At 37.6% G+C, this 21,013-nt stretch overlaps 1 long non-coding RNA gene and 1 pseudogene across 2 annotated transcripts in view; one reads left to right on the plus strand and one right to left on the minus strand.

Moving 5' to 3' along the window:
- LOC306641511 overlaps positions 1-21,013 on the minus strand; it is a 42,309-nt gene that overhangs the window by 14,443 nt on the left and 6,853 nt on the right. The window lies entirely within an intron of this gene.
- LOC306641608 (small ubiquitin-related modifier 2-like) lies at positions 9,950-15,805 on the plus strand (annotated as a pseudogene). The gene has a single exon. The product of its transcript is annotated as a small ubiquitin-related modifier 2-like (transcript).

Genomic DNA, 21,013 nt, shown 5'->3' on the forward strand with positions numbered 1-21,013 from the left:
TATACTGCCTTACCTTGGGCCTACAGTGATTGAGTCAGCCCTCTAGGGACTGAGACTTCTGAATCTATGAGCCCCAAATAAACTTCCTCCTCTAAGTAGTTCTCCTTGAGTATTTTGGTTATAGTTATGCAAAGCCTGACTAAAAAGCCCCCAGTCCCTAATACTGCTTTTTAAACTTGCATATGAAAAAACATTAGGAAGAAAGATTTCCAATTGGAGGAAATGTGTTCCCCCCTCATCCTACATAAATTCATGAAAAGCTTTAATTTGGGAGTTTATAAATCAGAGAAATAGTATTATAAAAGTAATTATCAAATAATTAAAATATTTATTATATTCTTTAATAAAACTAGCTTCTACTTAGTTAAAATATACCAAGTTACTTCCTTCATAATCTGTAGCAGAGTTTACAATTATCAGTGTATTGCTGCAACAGAAGACTTTACCAAGGCTTACAGAAAATATGCAAATTTTATTTTCTCTGTGCTTCATATGTAAAATAAGGACTTTGTATCAGATTCTGGAAGGATTACAGACTATGTCATTTTTCTGGTTTTTCTAAAAGGAAGATATTAAGACACTAACCAAAAAATTAAATATTTGCATCTGGTTTTTAAAACAGAAAGTCAAAAAAACGATAAATGTATCTGAGAGTGACATTAAATGGTTGGACAAGAAACAGAGGGAGAGTGCATTTTCCTTAATGTAGCCTTTGTACCTTTTGAATTTTGTACTGCTTGCATATATTACTGATTCAAAAAAACAGTTAATCCTTTTTAAGTTGTGGAAAAAGAACTTTAAATAACACTATCCTTTTCACTGAAAGCTTCTTTTTATGAAATCTCAAAGCCTGAATACATAGAAACCAAACTAAATTCCCCGAAAAGTCCAATTCAAGTCTGATAATATATATGAGTTAAGCCAGTTAAATGAACCACACTAAAATAGATCTGCTTCATAACAACTCTTAAACTCTGCCTGCTGGGCATTCAAATGAAAACTAAATCGTTCCTACAAAGATGCCTAATCCTTTGCAAAAACTTCACTGAGAACACAAAGGTTTAAACACACACACTTTTAAAATATAGTGAACAGGATGGTAAGCTTGATTTAGATATTAAAATATCAAAATATGTTTTCAAAATATTCTGGGCAATTTATAACTTCTGTGATGGCATATTTGATTTTTGCTGACAAAACTGTATCATAAGAACAATAGACAACTTACATAAACCGAGACTGCCTATTTAAGGCAAATAAAACATGAATTTTCTAAACAGGATTATAACAGAGAGAAAGAGAAAGAGAAAGGGGGTGGGGAGGGAGAGAGATTAAAAATATCAACCATCTTAAAGATTTCTTAGATCACTAAGTTTATGATACAAAATGAGAGTCCTCTAGTTGGTATAATTTTATGCAAATGTTTACTAGGAAAGTGTTTTAAGTCTTTATGTATTAGAAAACATCATTGCAATTTTCTTTGCTCCAGCAACTATTATGAAACAAGCACTATGACAGAAATTGTATTAGGTGATTTGGAGAATGTCATAAAAATGAAAGCTGAACCTAGGGGTATAGCTCAGTGGTAGAGCACTTACCTACCATGAGTGAGACCCTGAGTTCTATCTCTAGCACTGTATGAAAGAAGAAAGGAAAGAAGGAAGAAGAGGAAGGTGGGAAAAGGGAGGAAGGAAGAGAAAAATGAAAGTCCAAATTATCTCCCTTGTGAAATTCCTGGCACAATAGTAGAAACTCAGTAAATTTGAGACCGCTTGCCTTACCAACTTCAGTAGCCAAGATCTCTTAACTCCTGCTCTGAAACAGAAGAAATTGTATCAGCATCTCCTAATGTGACAGTCCAATAGCAGATAGCAGAGAAGACCATACTTAAGGCACCACTTGAGCAGGAGGAGGTGAACCTAATCTGTTGTCTCAGTTGGCATTTAGGGAAAACTCAAAGTCACAAGGGATAACCCTCAGACTACCCAGAAAAGCACCTCGGGTTGCTTGGACCAGAAAGCATCCAGTTGATCTCCCAGAGAACACTGCAGAGGCTGAAATCATTGCACGTAGTTTTAACTCAGATCCAGCTGGATATAGGCATGAGAATTTCCCTGGTAGATGCAGGCAGAACAACTTCATAAGCTGTGTCCAGATCAAACAGGCAAAGACACACCTGTTCAAAGCTAATATTCTGTTAAACAATCACCAGGAAATTCACTTGTGAATTTCCAGCAGATGTTTGAGGACTCTTGGGGGCAAACGGCCCCAACCAAAAGACCTGGCAGTTGTTCAAATGCCGCTGTGGATTATTCCAACTTCTACCTGCTCAAATTGAAACGGCTCAGGTCAGAGTTCCAGGAGCTGTATAGTGAGTGACACTTTAACTAACATGGGTCTTCCAAACTCTGAATTTGTTTCTCCTGAGGACATTAAAAATCTCAGCATAATAACAAATAACTACATTTTACTATGCTGCTCTTGCACTAGACACTGAAGAAGTGCCTAATATGCTACATCAACTTAATATTTCTTCATAACAATCTGGAAGGAAGTATTGTTCTTATGTTATAACAAAAAAAGCTGAGACTCGGAGAAATTAGTAATTTGTCCATGTTCATATAGCTCCAAAGTGGCAAAGATGGAATTTGAACTCAGAAATGATATAAATACCCATGATTTCTGCACTCAGTACACAGCTTTATAATTTTTACATAAAGTTGCAGTGTGCTTGGTAAAGCAAGAAGTTTCTAGTAACACAGGATTATTTTTGAGGATTAACTGAGAAAAGTTATGTAAGCACACAGCCTCTTGCCTTACATACAGCAGGAGTTCAATAAATATTTATTTTTTAAAAACATTATCTTACATCCTGAAACGTGCTGTGGAGTAGGACAGGCACACAGTGATTTTCTGTAGGGTTTTTACTGGGTTCTAGGGACAACTATTATTTATTTAAAAATAGCAACACTCACATGGTTTCATAGTAAGTCAGTTGGCCAAGTTAAAAATAGATTCTAAACATAGCAAGAGCAGAAATTCAATCTAAGATATCAAGTCATGGAAAGCAGTGACAGTGGTTGCAAGAGAAAAAGAGGAGCATGCATAAACTGATTATGCGTTTGGATAAAATTATCCATCTCCATTTCTGTCTCACTTCCCTTCTCTACAGCAGAGAGCACATTCATACATGCATACATACACATATGCAAACAAATAAAGCTGAGATATTTCCTATGTATTTGCAATAACATCATTTATGAGTCAATTAATTTTGAGGCTTTGATACTAACAGGAAACATACTACAATAATATGCAGGGAAGGATATCCCTTTAAGGGGAGGAGAGGATCGTTAATGTTTTAAATATTTGGAGTACAGAAAAACAGATGGCTAGATTGGTAGATAACTAGAAATAAGGTGGGGCAGACGTTATATTCATAATTATTACCTCTGCGTTCAGTAAATTTACAGTGGCAGACTTAGAAAGTTGGGTTAACTGTCATTTTGTAGCTTGAAACCCTGAGAGCTGATATGCCAGATAAGAACTGTGATCACTGTGCCAAAGACTCATTCCCCAGAACCTCAACTGGCTTTCAGGAAAGGAATGAAGTTCATGTTCTCCTTCAGTTTCCTCCTTTTAAAATGTTGTTTAGAGCACACAATTATTTTTCTCTCAGTTGCTAGGGTGTTTCAGTTGTGGGCATGATTATTTAGGGAGAAAGTCATGAAAATGCTCATCCTTAAATTATTTAATTTTATTCCATGAACATCAAGATTGGAGAATGACAGGTACATATTGTAACTTGAAGTAATGGCACATTACTCCAAACAAAGCTTTCCATAAAAATACAAATATAAAAGCATACGTTTGAGGAGTTAATTTTTTAGGTATGATATAAAGGATTAAAAAAAAACAGTGCTTTCTTATGCAACACTTATAGTAAAATTAGAACAATACAGAGAAGATTAGCCTTTGCACAAAGATGACACACAAATTGATTTAAAAAAAAAAGAAGAAAAGTTATAGAAGGACTTGCTGAATAATTCATTCATAAGTTTAGAAGCAATACTTTTCTTCTTAAAAAAAGAGTTTGAAAGATGTTTATACTTGCAAAACACCATAAAAATAAAAATGGGGGGGGCTGGGGAGATAGCTCAGTCAGTAGAGTGCTTGCCTTGTAAGCACAAGGCCCTGGGTTCGAACCCCAACACCCTAAAAAAAAATAATAAAAAAAAATTAAAATGAGGATGAAAACACAAGAGAGTAGTTAATAATGCAGATTTTGGAGTCAAGCAACCTGCATTTGGTTGATACATACCATGAGTCTTTATTTATTTATTTATTTATTTATTTTTATTTTCATTGTAAACAAATGGGATACATGTTGTTTCTGTTTGTACATGGAGTAATAGCATACCATTTGCATATTCATACATTTACATAGAGTAATGATGTTTGATTCATTCCGTTGTTTTTTCCTCCCTCCCACCCCTCTTTTCCCTCTATACAGTCCCTCCTTCCTCCATTCTTGCCCCCCTCCCACCTCCCATTACGTGTCATCATCCGCTTATCAGTGAGATCATTCGTTTTTTGGATTTTTGAGATTGGCTTATCTCACTTAACATGATATTCTCCAATTTCATCCATTTGCCTGCAAATGTCATAATTTTATTATTATTTATAGCTGAGTAATATTCCATTGTATGTGTATATATATATATATATATATATATATATATATATATCACAGTTTCTTTATCCATTCATCAATTGAAGGGCATCTATGTTAGTTCCATAGTCTGGCTATTGTGAATTGAGCAGCTATGAACATTGATGTGGCTGTATCTCTGTAGTATGCTGATTTGAAGTCCTTTGGGTATAGGCCAAGGAGTGGGATTGCTGGGTCAAATGGTGGTTCCATTCCAGGTTTTCTAAGGAATCTCCACACTGCTTTCCAGAGTGGCTGCACTAATTTGCAGTCTCACTAGCAATGTGTGAGTGTATCTTTTCCCCTACATCCTCTCCAACACCTATTATTGCTTGTATTCTTGATAATCACCATTCTAATTGGGGTGCGATGGAATCTTAGTGTAGTTTTGATTTGCATTTCTCTTATTACTAAAGATGTTGAATATTTTTTCATATGTTTGTTCATTGCTTATAGATCTTCTTCTGTGACGTGTCTGTTCATATCCTTAGCCCATTTGTTGATTGGGTTATTTGTATTCTTGGTGTAGAGTTTTTTGAGTTCTTTATATATTCTGGAAATTAGTGCTCTATCTGAAGTATGAGTGGCAAAGATATTCTCCCATTCTGTAGGCTCTCTCTTTGCATTGCTGATAGTTTCCTTTGCTGAGAGAAAGCTTTTTAGTTTGAATCTATCCCAGTTATTGGTTCTTACTTTTATTTCTTGTGCTATGGGAGTCCTGTTAAGGAAGTCTGATCCTAAGTCAGCAAGGTGAAGATTTGGACCTACTTTTTCTTCTATAAGATGCAGGGTCTCTGGTCTGCTTTCAAGGTCCTGGATCCATTTTGAGTTGAGTTTTGTGCAGGGTGAGAGATAGGGATTTAGTTTCATTCTGTTGCATATGGATTTCCAGTTTTCCCAGCACCATATGTTGAAGAGGCTATCTTTTCTCCATTGCATATTTTTGGCACCTTTGTCTAGTATGAGAAAATTGTATTTATTTGGGTTTGTGTCCATGTCCTCTATTCTGTACCATTGATCTACCTATTTTGGTGCCAATACCATGCTGTTTTTGTTACTATTGCTTTGTAGTATAGTTGAAGATCTGGCATTGCGATACCCCCTGTTTGATTCTTCCTGCTAAGGATTGCTTTAGCTATTCTGGGTTTCTTATTCTTCCAGATGAATTTCATGATTGTTTGCTCTAGTTCTGTAAGGTACGTCATTGGGATTTTAATTGGAATTGCATTGAATCTGTATAGCACTTTTGGTAGTATGGCCATTTTGACAATATTCATTCTGCCTATCCAAGAACATGAGAGATCTTTCCATCTTCTAAGGTCTTCCCTAATTTCTTTCTTCAATGTTTTGTAGTTTTCATTGTAGAGATCTTTTACCTCTTTGGTTAGATTGATTCCCAAGTATTTTATTTTTTTTGAGGCTATTGCAAATGGAGTTGTTTTCCTCATTTCCCTTTCAGCTGTTTCATCGCTTGCATATAAAAATGCTTTAGATTTATGCGTGTTGATTTTATAGCCTGCTATTTTTCTGAATTCATTGATGAGGTCTAGAAGTTTTCTGGAGGAGGTTTTTGGATCCTCTAAATATAGAATATAGAATGAAAAGTCAACAACTAAATGACCTAACATTACAGCTCAAAGCCCTAGAAAAAGAAGACCAGAATAACAGCAAAAGTAGTAGAAGACAGGAAATAATTAAAATCAGAGCTGAAATCAATGAAATTTAAACAAAAGAAACTATTCAAAGAACTGACAAAACAAAAAGTTGGTTCTTTCAGAAAGTAAACAAAATAGACAAACCCTTAGCCACACTAACAAAGAGAAGGAGAGAGAAGACTCAAATTACTAAAATACATGATGCAAAAAAATATCACAACAGACACCACTGAGATACAGAACATAATGAGAAGCTACTTTGAAAATCTGTATTTCAACAAAATAGAAACTACTGAAGACATTGACAAATTTCTAGAGACATATGCTCCTCCCAAACTAAACCAGGAGGACATACACGATTTAAGCAGATCAATATCAAGCAATGAAATAGAAGAAGCCATCAAAAGCCTACCATCCAAGAAAAGCCCAGGACCAGACGGATTCTCAGCCGAGTTCTACAAGACCTTCAAAGAAGATCTCATTCCAATACTTCTCAAAGTATTCCAGGAAATAGAAAAGGACGGTACTCTACCGAACTCATTCTATGAAGCTAATATCACCCTCATACCCAAACCAGGAAAAGACACATCAAGGAAAGAAAATTTTAGACCAACATCCTTGATGAATATAGATGCAAAGATCCTTAACAAAATATTGGCAAACCGTATCCAAAAACATATTAAAAAAATTGTGCACCACGATCAAGTGGGGTTCATCCCTAGAATGCAAGGATGGTTCAACATTCATAAATCAATAAACGTAATCCATCATGTCAATAGACTTAAGGATAAGAATCATATGGTTATTTCAATTGACACAGAAAAAGCGTTCAACAAAATACAACACCCCTTCATGCTCAAAACACTAGAAAAAATAGGGATAGTAGGAACATACCTGAACATTGTAAAGGCTATTTATGCTAAGCCCATGGCCAACATCATTCTTAATGGAGAAAAACTGAAACCATTCCCTTTAAAAACGGGAACAAGACAGGGATGTCCTCTTTCATCACTTCTATTCAACATTGTCCTGGAAACTCTAGCCAGAGTAATTAGGCAGACTAAAGAAATTAAAGGGATACGAATAGGAAAAGAGGAACTTAAGCTGTCACTATTTGTGGATACCATGAGTCTTTGAACAAGGAATCTCAGCTGTCTGGGTCATGATTTCCTAAGATGATGAATGGGAATAACTATAGTATATATTCTATACAGTGGTTGTGTGTTAAGTCCTATATATTAGTTATGGACCTAGTACACAGGATTCTAAATATTAGTTATTGTCACTTTCTATAACTAAAGGAGGTAATAGATATTTACTAAATACTTGAGATAAGCGGATTACTATTAATTGAAGATTCATTTTCCCAAGAGCTAAGAAAAAACTATTTTTTTTTTAACTTTCTGTCAATGAAATAACAAACATTGATCAATGAAGACTATCCAAACTTAAATAGGTTAGTAAATGAATCTTTGAATACAGGACACTCCTCCCTGAAATAGCAGGTATCTCCAATGGCAGCTTTGCACAACAAAGAAGCTATTAAGTGAGATGCCTTTGTTCCACTCTCTAAAAGAGCTGAGGGAGCAGGGAAGAGGATGTAACTCATGTCAGAAAACTGAGACACAGGCTCCAAATTCTTTGCCTACTCAGTTATATGTGTAGGACATGAAAAGCACAGAAAAAAAATGGGCACATAAAAAACTTATAAATGATGAATATCTTAAGAAGGTCTTTAGCAAAATGGCTCAATGGCTTGTTCATTATTAAATGATCTAAAATTTTGGCTCAGCAAGTATTTGTGTTGGACAGATGTATGGGTTATTAAGATGAATGAGACACATTGCTCCTTTTGGCCTTATAAGTTCCAAGTGTGGGTTAAACAAAGAGCCACATGCCTTAGGTACTTGAGGTGAAGGAAGGAAACTTCCTATAAAAATAGAAACAATTTTTTACTGTCTTCCCAGATGGATGGTTGACTGGGGTTATGGGGAATGTGGTTGCCTGCAGGTAGAATTATGACAGCATTTTATTTAGGGATGAGCCATGAATGAACCCAAACACTAGGGTAAGTTCATGGCTAATATTTCCAGTTAATATGCCATATAATAGAAGGAAATTGTTACAGCCTGAGAAATGTTAAGGCAGGTTTAATCAGTCCCTCTCTCAACTCACGAATTGATCTTATAGTCTTTGACTAATTTATGGAAATGTTGAAAGTATTTAGAAATCAGATTTAATTGCTCTTATTCTGTGTTCCCTAACTTCTGAGCATTTCTCTGATGAAGTACTTTTCTTATTGTATATCTTTCATTCATAAATTCTAATGTACTTGTTCATTATTTGAGCAAAATTATCTATAGAACATAGGTTAAAAATAAGTCTGGGGCAAAGCCCTGTTTGACACTATTTTTATCCTGGTGCGGGGAATCAAATCCAGGGCACCATCACACCTGGCTAACTTTAGCTTAATATTTCTGTGAACCTAAAACTGCTCTAAGTAAGGTCTAATAATAAAAACAAAGAATGATATTGAGGCATAATCCTGTTTTAAAATGGGATTATACCTAGGTGATATAATCAACTAGATTTTCCATCCACATTATTTTAGCAGTAGTGTTTTGTAATGGATCATTAAGCATTAAGTGCTAGGAAAGCTCAAGGTTCGACAGTTTGGCCATTTATGGTTTTGTACAGAGACACATGTACCAGAAACTTAGATGACATATAGGCATCTGGCCCTGGATTAGAAATAAAATCTGACTTTAACATTATGAAAACAGTGATTGTTATGGTCTGAATGTCCCTCCAAAACTCATGTTGAAATTTAATTGCCATTATAATAGTATTAGAGGGTGGGGCTTGGGCTGGGCTTAGAGCCCAGTGGTAGACAATTTGTCTAGAATTCCAAAAGCCCTGGGTTGGATTCCTTAGCACCTCAAAAAACAAAAACAAAAACAAAAGCAAATAAACAAAAAATGTGTGATCTTTAAGCAGTGATAAGGTAGTGAGGAGTCTATCCTTGTGAATGGATTAAGCTGTTATGAGAGGAGTTGGTCTGTTATCTCAGGAGTGAGTTTCTGATAAAAGCATGATATTTGGCCCAGTTTTCTCTCCATTGCCTTGCACAGGTTTGATTTCCTTTCTGTCTTGTTGTGATGCAGCATGGAGGTCCCTTGCCAGATACCAGTACCATGGTCTTGGACTTCTCAATCTCCAGAACAATGAGCCAAATATACCTCTGTTCTTTATTAATTACCCAGTCTCAGGTATTCTGTTACAGCAATACAAAGTGCACTAAGACAGTGATCCTATTTAACCTGTTTGATTCTCAAGATACTTAAAGATCATAATTATCATCCTAAGATTTCAAAGCTTAAATATTATTAAGTAGTAAAAATATTATACCCAGTTTTTGGTGAGGTCAACAACCTTTAATTGTATATTTCAAAATAGCCAGTAGAGAGGATTCTGAATACTCCCAACACAAAGAAATGATAAAAATTTGAGGTTATGGATATATCACTCTGATCTTATCATCACATATTGTATACATGTACTGAAATATCACATAATTAAAATTATAATGTGTGGATTAAAAATTTTTCAATATATAAGAAGAAGAAAAAATAAAGGTTTTTATTTAAAAAAAATAAAGACCTGATCAGATTGTATAGTTTAAAATGCATCTTTCAGGGCTGGGAATGTAGCTCAGTTATAAATTGCTTGCCTATGTACTGAGGCTGTAGGATCAAGCCTCAGAACCACAAAATACATAAATAGAGAAATAAAACTTTAAAAAGTACAGGTAACTATATTTCAATGATACCTTTGTTTTAAGAAGTAAAAATTATTAAACGTGATTTTTTAAAACTACAGCTGGCTGAGCTTCCCCTCCCATGGCCCAGTCTCCCCTGAGATCATACCCCTTTATCCTCTTTTCTGGTAAACTGCAGGAACAGGGCTGTCCCAGCTGCTCTGATCTCTTTACCATCCCCACTTCCTACCTCCATTGCTTACACTGGGGTTCTCCATACATCCTCCCGTCCCTGGTGCCCAAGGCTTACTCAGTTGCATTCTTGCTGACCTAATGCTGACCTAACACCTTCATTTCACCTTCTGACTCATCATCCCTGAGAATAGCTTGAAATGTTTTTTGTTGTTGTTGTTGTTTTTAAGGAAGAATGATTTATTTTGGCTCATGGTTTCAGAGGTTTCACTCCATTGTCATCTGACTCTATTGTTGTGGATCTGTGGTGAGATAGAGCATCAAGGTGAAAGGACATGGTAAAACTGTGTTGTTAACCTCATGGTAGCCAGGAATCAAAGAGACATAGAGGAAAAGGGACAGTGACGGAGAGATAAACTATAACCTTCCAGGACATGCCCTCAATGACCTACTTCCTCCAACTAGGTACCCCCTCCTAAAATTTCCAACACTTACAATTATTTTATTAGCTATGAACCCATCAATGGACCACTGAAGAGGTCAGAGTTCCCATAATCAATCACTTTCCAAGAATGGAACCACCTCTGGACATTGCTGCACTTGGGACAAAAACTTTAACATGTGAGCCTTTATGGGACATTAGTCTGGAAGTTCTGTAAACAGGAATTAATGTGATTTAACTAGGGATACCCAGCAGAAGATATGAAGGAACTCCTATTTGTTCATCAAATTGTGAATGGAATTTCTGAGAGGTGCCTAAAAACATATTTTTACTATTTCTCTTCTCTTTTATATATCTGCTCTACTGTTGAAAGTAAAGTTTTTTACTTTCATGTGTTTTCATGATGGAAGTTGATTTTTAAAGTAGGACTCCCTTCAGCATTTCTTGTAGGGCCAATCTGGGGGTGCTAATTTCCCTCAGTTGTTGCTTATCTTTTTATTCCTCTTTCATTTCTGAAGAATAGCTTTGCTAGGTATACGATTGTCATTTGGCAGTGTGTGTGTGTGTGTGTGTGTGTGTGTGTGTGTGTGTTTATTTTTCAGGACTTTGAATATGTCACCCCATTCTCTTCTGGCCTGTAAGGTTTCTACAAAGAAGTCTGCTATTAGTCTAACAGAGATTCCCTTATAAGTGAAGACTCAGGCATGGTGGCACATGATTACAAGTGTAATCCCAGCTACTTGAGAGGCTGAGGCAGGAGGATTCCAAGTTTGAGCCTAGCCTGGGCAACTTAGCAAGATCCTGTTTCAAGATAAAATAAAAAGGGCTAGTGATGCAGCTCCATGGTAGAATGCTTGCCTAGCCTGTATGAGACCCTGGGTTTAATCCCCAGTACTGGGGGGAAAAAGTGACTTGACACTTCTTTTTGGCTGTTTCTAGAATTCTCTCCTGGCTTTATTCTCTTGATGGTTTGACAATAATATGGCTCACAGAGGATCTTTATTCAATTTTATTCAGTATTCTTTGAGCTTCCTAGACTGGGATGTCTATATCTTTCCCAAGATTGAGAAGTTTTCAGCAATTATTTTGTTGAACGGATTTACTATGTCTTTTCCCCTTCTCCTCTCCTTCTGGAACACCCATAATGCAATTGTTTCTTCACTTAAAGTCTCAAAGGTTTTCTTTATTCTTTTTCTGTTTTTTCTAAGTGGGTTATTTCAAAATACCTCCAGGAATTTTCTTTTGCCTGAATAATTCTGCTGTTAAGATTCTCCACTTCATTTTTTGAATTCTTTAGCTACAAAATTTATACTTGTGTTTTTTGTTGTTGTTGTTGTTGTTGTTTGTTTTGTTTTGTCTTGTACTGGGGATTGAACCCAGGGGTGCTCAACCACTGAGCCACATCCCCAGCCCTTTTTATTTTTTATTTTGAGACAACGTCTCAAGTTGCTTAGGGTCTCGTTAAGTTTCTGAGACTAGCTTTAAACTTACAATCCTCCTGTTTCCGCCTGCTGAGCTGCTGGGATTGCAGGCATGCACCACCCTGCTATAGGTGTTTCTTTTGAAATGATATCTCTTTGCAGAAGATATCATTCACATCATGAATTGTCTTCTTCATTTTATTACATTGTACCCTCTCTTTTATCTCAGTAAGTTCCCTTAAAATCATTCTTTTAAATTCTTTGTCAAGGAATTCATCCAGTTTCATTTTCTTTGGGGAATCTGTGTCTACTAAAAAGGGAACCTGCAGTTAATGTGTTATGTTCCTTCTTTTTTTCACCTTGGTATTTGTGCAGCTGGTGGATCAATTGCCTCTTCCAATTTTATAGGGTGGCTTTCATTGTAAAAGACTTCCTGCTATTGATGCGTCCTAGGGTATTGGTTGGGTATGCTGCATTGGTTTTGGTTCCAGACAGGCACTTTAGTGTCATGTCTGTGTAGCTTCATCAGCTGTCATCAATGTTGGTGATATCTGTGCATGTCTCAGTGGCCCTAGGCTGGAGGTTGAGGGTGGGGTGGGATTGTGCCATCAGTGGGGATATATCGATCTTTTGTGGAGTAGGTTCACTGGCAGTTCTAAGCAGGTCATGTAAGGGTAGAACCACCCCAATGGGCCCAGGGGTTTATAGTAGAACATGCCTGGTGTTAGGATGGGGTACCTAACAGTCTCTGAGGGTAAAGTGGGGACCAAGTTACACTAGTGGGGGCAGATGAGGCATCTGTCTGTGGTTGAGGGCTGAATGGGTGACTTCATGGGGACTCCAGGGATAGCCCTGCATAGGGATCTTTGCACAGCTATTCCCCCAGGCCAATAATGGGTGGATGAGTCGAAGCATATGGTTCTAGAGGCCTCAGTGAGCCAAGCGTCTGAGAAGGGCTGCTCACCTGCTTCTTGGGGCCAAAGGAGGATGAGCAAGGCCACCCATCCAGTTGCTTTGTAAGCAACCAGGTAGGCCAAGCCACTCAGGAAAGGCTTCTGGACTGCTTTGGGGGCTCATGGTGAGTAGTAGACTTTCTGGCTGTTTCCTGAGGCATCAAGAGAATGGGAAGGGTCACCTGGCTGCTTCTTGAGGCTAAGGATGCAACTGCAGGGGGCAACTGTACCAAGTTTCACAAGACCTTGGTTGAGTGGGTCTCAAGGTGTCATTATGCAGCAGGAGACTGGGTGTGGGAGGAATGGGATTTTGTCCCCTGAGCATATTAACCTGCCATTTCTCCAAACTGGGTTCAGTGCCTGTGAGTTTTAAGTGTCTTCATTTTTAAGTAGGGACAGCCATGAGTCTCCTGCGTACTCTCCCTGCCAAAGCAAAGTCCCTCTGGGTTCAGGGTTGATCTCCAGAGACAGAACCATAGACGCTGTGTGCTTAGTTTCCTTCTTTATAAGGCTATTGTGTGTCCTGGTGCTCTGAAATGTCTCTGCCATATCCCCACTGCGCTGTGGTGCTCTGCCTCAAATAGTCCAGTGAAATAGCTGCTTGGTTTTTTTCCCTTGTTTTGGTCTTTTGATGTGGAGGGATGTGCGGTAGGTACGTTGAGTCAACCATCTTGGTTTGCTATAGCTATTTAAAGATACGGAGACAAAGAGGTCTTCCCTTCCTAAATGGCCACGGAGCAGAAATAGCAATAAAATTCAGGATTCTAGGACTCTGGCTCTCTCATCATGATGTTCATTGTTAAAGTGACCATTCTTTCAAAAATAACTAATACGAAGGACAAGGTCACAGTGTCTTGAAATTTTACGTTTTAAAGAGAAAGGTATTAAGAAGATAGTTATGAGCCTTGATTCTGTATAGGCATGGTTATTTAAGATGATTCAGCAAAGGTTTTGTGTTTGTGGTCATTACTTTAAAAAACATTTATTAAATTCTTATTTGCACCCTTCTTTTAAAAATTTCATTTGCCCTGATCATACAACATGTAAAACATTCTTATATGATCAGGGTGAATGTAAAAACTAGTACTACATTTAGTTATTTAGTCTAACATGAGCCATAAGGAGTATTCAAATTCTACTTAAAAGTCTAAGCATTCAAGGTCTTGAGGTCCAATAAAGCAATGAAATAAAATAACAGTGAATAAACGTGGTCAAATTGCTTAATATCATAATTCCTTGCTCTTTACAAATAAGTGTAACTTGACACTTGGCTCCTGGGAAAGACCCTTTAGTCTGAGCTAATGACATACTTGTATGGCATTTTGGATTGCCAGTTGACATACCATAGGTAGAAATCATTGTTGGGTGTTCTGTGGCCACAGTAAGGGTGTAACATGTGCTGTATACCCTTCAAAGGGGAAGTAACTTTGATGGGAGAGCATTTCAGTTTTGTGGGTCGTTTAGTAAACTTTGGGCCAAAAACTGTGGGAAGCCATCCATGACCAGCAGAATCAGGCTTGGTTGAGCCACAGGATACAGCAGAATCAGGCTTGGTTGACTCCCAGGATCTGGCAGTCATGAGAGACTGTTTCAGATGGTCTGGAGTATGTGACTCTATGCAGAAGGGGCTACCCGCCTGAGGGAATGCTACTTCTGCGATGACCCGCTAAAGCAGATGGCTTCCCTAACTCCACCCCATCCTGTTCTTCACAGAAGCAGCTCCTCCCCGTCCCCCTTTACCTGTACGGCTATGAATAAAGGGAAGTTGGGGTGTGCTCGTTGGGTGCGGACCTGGTACCTCTTTTGTGAAGCGGCAGCCGAGGAGACTCCGGCGCTCGCCATGGCCTACCAAAAGCCCAAGGAAGGAGTCAAGACTGAGAACAAGGATCATATTAACTTGAAGGTGGCGGGGCAGGACGGTTCTGTGGTGCAGTTTAAGATGTAGAGGCAGACACCACTTAGTAAACTAAAGAAAGCCTATTGTGAACGGCAGGGTTTGTCGATGAGGCACATCAGATTCCGATTTGATGGGCAGCCAATTAATGAAACAGACACACCTGCACAGTTGGAAATGGAGGACGAAGATACAATTGATGTGTTCCAGCAGCAGACAGGAGGTGTCTACTAAAAAGGGAACCTGCTACTTTACTTCAGAACTCTGTTCCTACAGACCAAGAATACATTCTTAATTAGAAAACTGCAATTTGGTTCCATCACATCCTGACTACTACAGTATAGTTTTCTCTATTCTTTCATTTTCCACTTCCCCATTCCTTTATTGTACATAAAGTAACTGGTATATGTGCACAAGCATATTGCATTTTTTTTTTTTTAACTAAATGGCCAATGATATGTTTTGACTGACATCAAATGGAGATGGGATGGGGAAAAATACTGGTTCTGTGAAATCCATCCCCTTTCTCCATTAGTGGCATGCTCATTCAGCTCTTATCTTTATATTCCAGTAAGTTATTTTGCTCTCAATGTTTTAACAAAAAACAAAAAACAAAAAAACCTGAACAATATAAAAATCCTTGCATACCTTGTTCGATTGGAGAATTTTAATGTTTTTCATTTATCATTGTAAAACCAAGGACAATTTTATAACTTTTTTGTACATAGCTGTTACATGTAGGGCAATCTGTCTTTAAGTAGGGGTAAATTACTCTTTAAAAAAAAGCCTAGATAGTTTTCCCTTCAAGTCAAGCATCTTGTTGTTTAAATAAACTTCTTGTTTAAAATAAATAAATAAAATAAATAAATAAATAAATAAATAAATAAATAAATAAATGGAAGTTGGGTAACTCCATCTTGTTGGAGGCCAGATCTTGGCATGGCTTGATCCGTCACACCCCCTTTCATTTGAAAAGATAATTGGCTCCTCTGTTTATTTAATTAAATAAGTTTCTTAGTGATTAATCAATAGCGGTCACTGACCTCCTACAGAAACCGTTTCCCTTATCCACACTGGGTGTGGCAGGAATCCCCCCTACACAAAACAAAACACAAACTGCTAATTTGAACCTATGAACTCTAAAAATCTCAGCAAATACAGACCAGATATCATATTTGTGTCTTCCCTGTGTACCTAACAGACTGCCTGGTGCCTAGTAGGTGCTCCATAGAAGTTTCTGAATGCTGCTGGATGTGGTGGCCCTTGTCTGTAATGCCAGTGGGTTGGGAGGCTGAGACCAGGATTGCGAATTCAATCAGTCTTAGCAACTTAGGCCCTAAGCAACTCAGCAAGACCCTTTCTCTAAATGAGATATAAGGCTGGGGTTGTAGCTCAGTGGTGGAGCGTTTGCCTAGCATGTGTGAGGTACTGGGTTCAATTCTCAGCATGGCATATAAATAAATAAAATAAAAATCCAACAACTACTAAAAAAGTATTTTTAAAAATATAAAATATAAAAAAGGGCTGGAGATGTGACTCAGTGTTAAGTGCCCCTAGGTTTAATCCCCAGTACAAAAAAAATTTTTTTTTCTGAATGCTGGGGGTTGGGGATGTATCCCTGGGGTGAAGTGTGTGCTTAGCACTCTCAAAGCCTTGCATTCAGTCCTCAGTACCCAAAACAAAACAACAAAATAAAAAACTAGTCAAAAAATTTCTGAATGCTGAGTGGATCTGCCTCCTCTAAGAGTACAGAGGGAGGCTGAAATGAACAAGCACCATCCAGGAGTCTGCAGCTGCCTTCTTTTTATCACTTGACAAAGAAGGACTGTGAAGGTGTAAGAAGAAAAGAGAGACTAGAAAATGTAGTAAACCCTTTACCAGTTAACCAGTTTTCCCTTGACTTGATCTCCCCTAACCCATTCCCCAAGTGTAACTGTCTTTTCCTTCCCATTCAAACCTTCCTAAAAATAAATTTCTTTTGTAACCTCTCTCTCCTGTCACCACTATTCATTTCCAATCTCACACCTACTCTTATCCCTTGAAAAATATAGCTGACCTGAAAATGGGAGGTAGGGAGGGGAATACAAAAAACAAACAAACAAAAAACCTCAGCAAAATCTTGAATTTTTCTGTGTATGTTTGTATTGTACTGCTTATTGATGTTCACTGGTGAGGAATGGGCTGCAGATTTTTATTCTAGGGCAGTTACTGGGTAATCTGGAGTTCAGCAAGGACTTAACTTCCAATTCACAGGAATAGTTAGCCTCAATTTATTATTAAGTCTAAATGGCTAAAACCAGAGTCCTGGCCTACACAGTCAAGGTAAGGCACACCATGGACTCGTTTTCTTCTAAAATTTAAAGATGAGAAAATAGTATCAAGATTATAATACAAAATATTGTATGAATTCACTTTTTTAAAAGTATGTTTGTTAATTATATACAGCAATTAAAAATTCATATATCACTGGTGGTAGAGTTCAGTAGTAGAGTGCTTGCCTAATATGTGCGAGGACCTGATTTCAATCAATCCCACTATAAAAGAAAAACAAAATAAAAAAAAAATCAATCTATATATCTATTGCTATAGACGTGTTGCTTAACAATGGGGACTCACTCGGAGAAAAGTGACATTAGTTGATTTCATCATTGTGTGAACATCAAAGAGTATACTTACATTAACCTATATGGGGTAAGGCAATTACTGAGTGTGGCCTCTTAATGTGACAGAGAGACTGGTGAAGCATGATGCCTGGGTATTCATGCCAGTGTATGAGCTGTGCCTCCCTCAAACCTGTTATGATGTTAACATATTATCTGTGTGAAATGAGAAAGAAAAGTGAAAAAGAAAAAAGAGACATGGTGAACACAAAATATATGTTCCTTCTATTGATGTAACATGGCAGACTGTTTGTTATAAACTTTTTTATATGTAAAAGTACATTATAGAATAGCATGAAGGGCTGGGGTTGTGGCTCAGTGGTTGAGCACTTGCCTAGCATGTGTGAAGCCCTGGGTTCAATCCTCAGCACCACATAAAAATAAAGGTATTGTGTTCACCTACAACTAAAACAAAATATAAAAAGAAAATAAAATAGCATTAAAAAGTGTAGTCTAATAAATATATAAACCATTAATGATTATTATCATTATCAAGATCTATGCACTACATTTATTAAGTAGTATATATAATATATAGTCATTATGAACTACTATGCACTATACATAATTGTATGTGCTATGCTTTAAATTTTTTTTTTTTTTTTGGTACCAGGAATTGAACCCTGAGGGGCTTAACCACTGAGCTATATCCTCAGTTCTTTTTTTATTTTATTTAGAGACAGGGTCTCACAACTGCGTCCCAAAGTTGCTGAGGCTGGCTTGGAACTCGCCTTCCCGAGCCTCTGGGATTACAGGTGTGAGCCCCTGCATCTGTGTGCTACATTTTTTTTGTTTTGTTTTGTTTTGGTTTGGTACATTTTGGTACTGGGGATTGAACCCAGGGGTTCTTTACCACTGAGCTACCACTCCAGTCCTTTTTATTTTATTTATTTATTTTTGAGATAGGGTCTTTCTAAGTTGCTGAGGCTAGTCTCAAACTTGTGATCTTCCTGTCTCAGCCTTCCAAGTCACTGAGATTACAGACCTGTTCCACTGCATGCAGTGTATGTGCTACCATTTTATATAAGTGACAGCACTGTAGGTTTATTTATACTAGCATCAACACAATCACATGAGTGACGAATTGAGCTATGATGTCAAGATGGCTATGATGTCACTAGATGGTAAGAATTTTTCAGTTCTGTTGTAATCTTAGGAGACCAGCATCATATACATGGTCCATCATTATATGGTATATGGCTATATCTATTCATTTTCCAAGGTATTTTTTCTATGTCCTATAGGAGCTTCACATACTACCACTTGTCTGTGTGAACTCTGGAAAAAAAAATTAATTCTAAACTTGGCAGCACTGGAATTGGAGGGTGACATTAGAGCTGCATTTGCCACGTACCAGGCCTTCTCTATTACCATTCCAGTCATGAACTTTATGAACTTTATGAATTTTTACAGACCATGTCTGTAAAGATTTACAGACCATGTCTGTAAGATTTCAGAACTTTTATAACATCTCCATTTGCAAATTTTATTATTCTATCTCTTTCCCAGAGATTAGCAGTCCAATCCTTCAAAATTTAAAAATAAATGTCTACATGGCTAGTTAAGAGTAGCGAGGAAGATGAAAGCTAGAAAGATTACTTTGCTCCAGCCCATTGGATGGACAATGCCTCCCTCCAGAGGGAGGAGAACAAGCTAAGTCCCTGGGACTTGAGACGGGAAAAAAACTGGAGTAAGATTCTGCAGCAGAACTTCAGGAGAAATTTTGGGGACTGAGCAGTGGACAGGTTTCTCCTCTCAAAGCAGAGATTTGGGGATCTTAACTCTTGATTTCCTCATCTTTAACATGGAAATCATATTCGTGTATTTCTTTTTAAAAATACACGTGTGTGTGTATGTGTATGTGTGTGTGTGTGTGTGTGTGTGTGTGTGTGTAGTTGTCAATGGACCTTTATTTTACTTAATTGCATGTGGTGCTGACAATTGAACCCAGTGTGTCACACATGCTAGGCAAGCGCTCTACCACTGAGCCACAACCCCAGCACCAATATTAGTGTATTTCTTATAGCACTACTGTGATGGTCAAGAAAGATAGCCCTTGTAAAAAGGTTAGCATATTTTCTGGAACATAGTAAGTGCTGCAGATGTTACCATTTCCAGTCTTAGAGTCATTAGAGGGTCATGTGGACACAGTCCAAAGAAATTAAATCAGGCTGCAAGTCAAGGGAGAACTATATATTGCCTCCATGTCCAAAATGGCAAATCATCTCTTCATCTTTTTTTTTTTTCCCCCATCATTTCATTGACAGGGAAACTGCAGTTACAGAGAAGTTTCTCTGAGCACAGTTGTACAAGCCTATAATCCCAACTACTCAGGAGACTGAGGCAGGAGGATTGCAAGTATGAGGTCAACCTCAGCAATGTAGCAGGACCCTGTATCAAATCAAAATGAAAAGTTCTGGGGATGTTGCTCAGTGGTAAAGTGTGCTGGGTTCAATCCCCAGTAACGCCACAACAAACGAAAATAAAAACAAACAAAACAAAAACTAAAAACAAAACAAAGAAATCCAAAAACTAAAAACAAAAACCCCAACCCAAATACAAAGAAGAAGTTTCACGTGCAAAGTCATATAGCTGGGCTGGGTGTGTAGCTCAGTGGTAGAACACTTGCCTTGCATGTGGAAGGCTCTAAATTTAATCTTTAGCACCACGAAACAAAGTCATATTACTAATGAGTTATAGTAGAATGAGATTAACCCCCTGATTATTTATTTGCTCCACTATATGGCATCATCTTCCAATGTAAATGTTAACATAAATGAAACTTTATTTCAAAGATTTGTCTTTGGAGCCAGAACAAACATAACATTCCAAAGTCAATTACCAGGGCATCTATTTTCATACTTCAGGGGAAAGAGGTTGTGTGAGCAATTATAAACAATTATTGAGTCTTTGGGTCAGCTACCATCCCTTCTTTTTAAATTAAAATTTTTTTTCAACACTGGATCTTACACATGATATGCAAACACTCTGCCACTGAGCTATGACCCCTGTTATTATTATTTTGAAGATCCATAGTCTCTTTATTGAAGAGAGTTGAGAGAAGTGTTTGAGTGTTTCTAGGTGGAAGGGACTCCTACATTCCATGGACCTTGTACTGTTTGGGAGTCTCCAGTTCCACTCTTCTCTAGGCTTCACCCACCTGAGCTCTGAGAGCAGAGGAGATGGGGCTCTCTTAGATCCACTGGTTTTATTTTCAATGAATAAAGAGAGGAGGCTTAGCCGAAGTTGTTTAGTAATGAGTGTCCCTGAACTTTAGGGACAGAAACTGTTTAAGTAATGAATTCAACAGTCACTTGCTGTGTCAATG

Source organism: Sciurus vulgaris (genome assembly GCF_902686455.1).
Source record: "Sciurus vulgaris genome assembly, chromosome: 12".
In the NCBI taxonomy this organism is placed as follows: domain Eukaryota; kingdom Metazoa; phylum Chordata; class Mammalia; order Rodentia; family Sciuridae; genus Sciurus; species Sciurus vulgaris.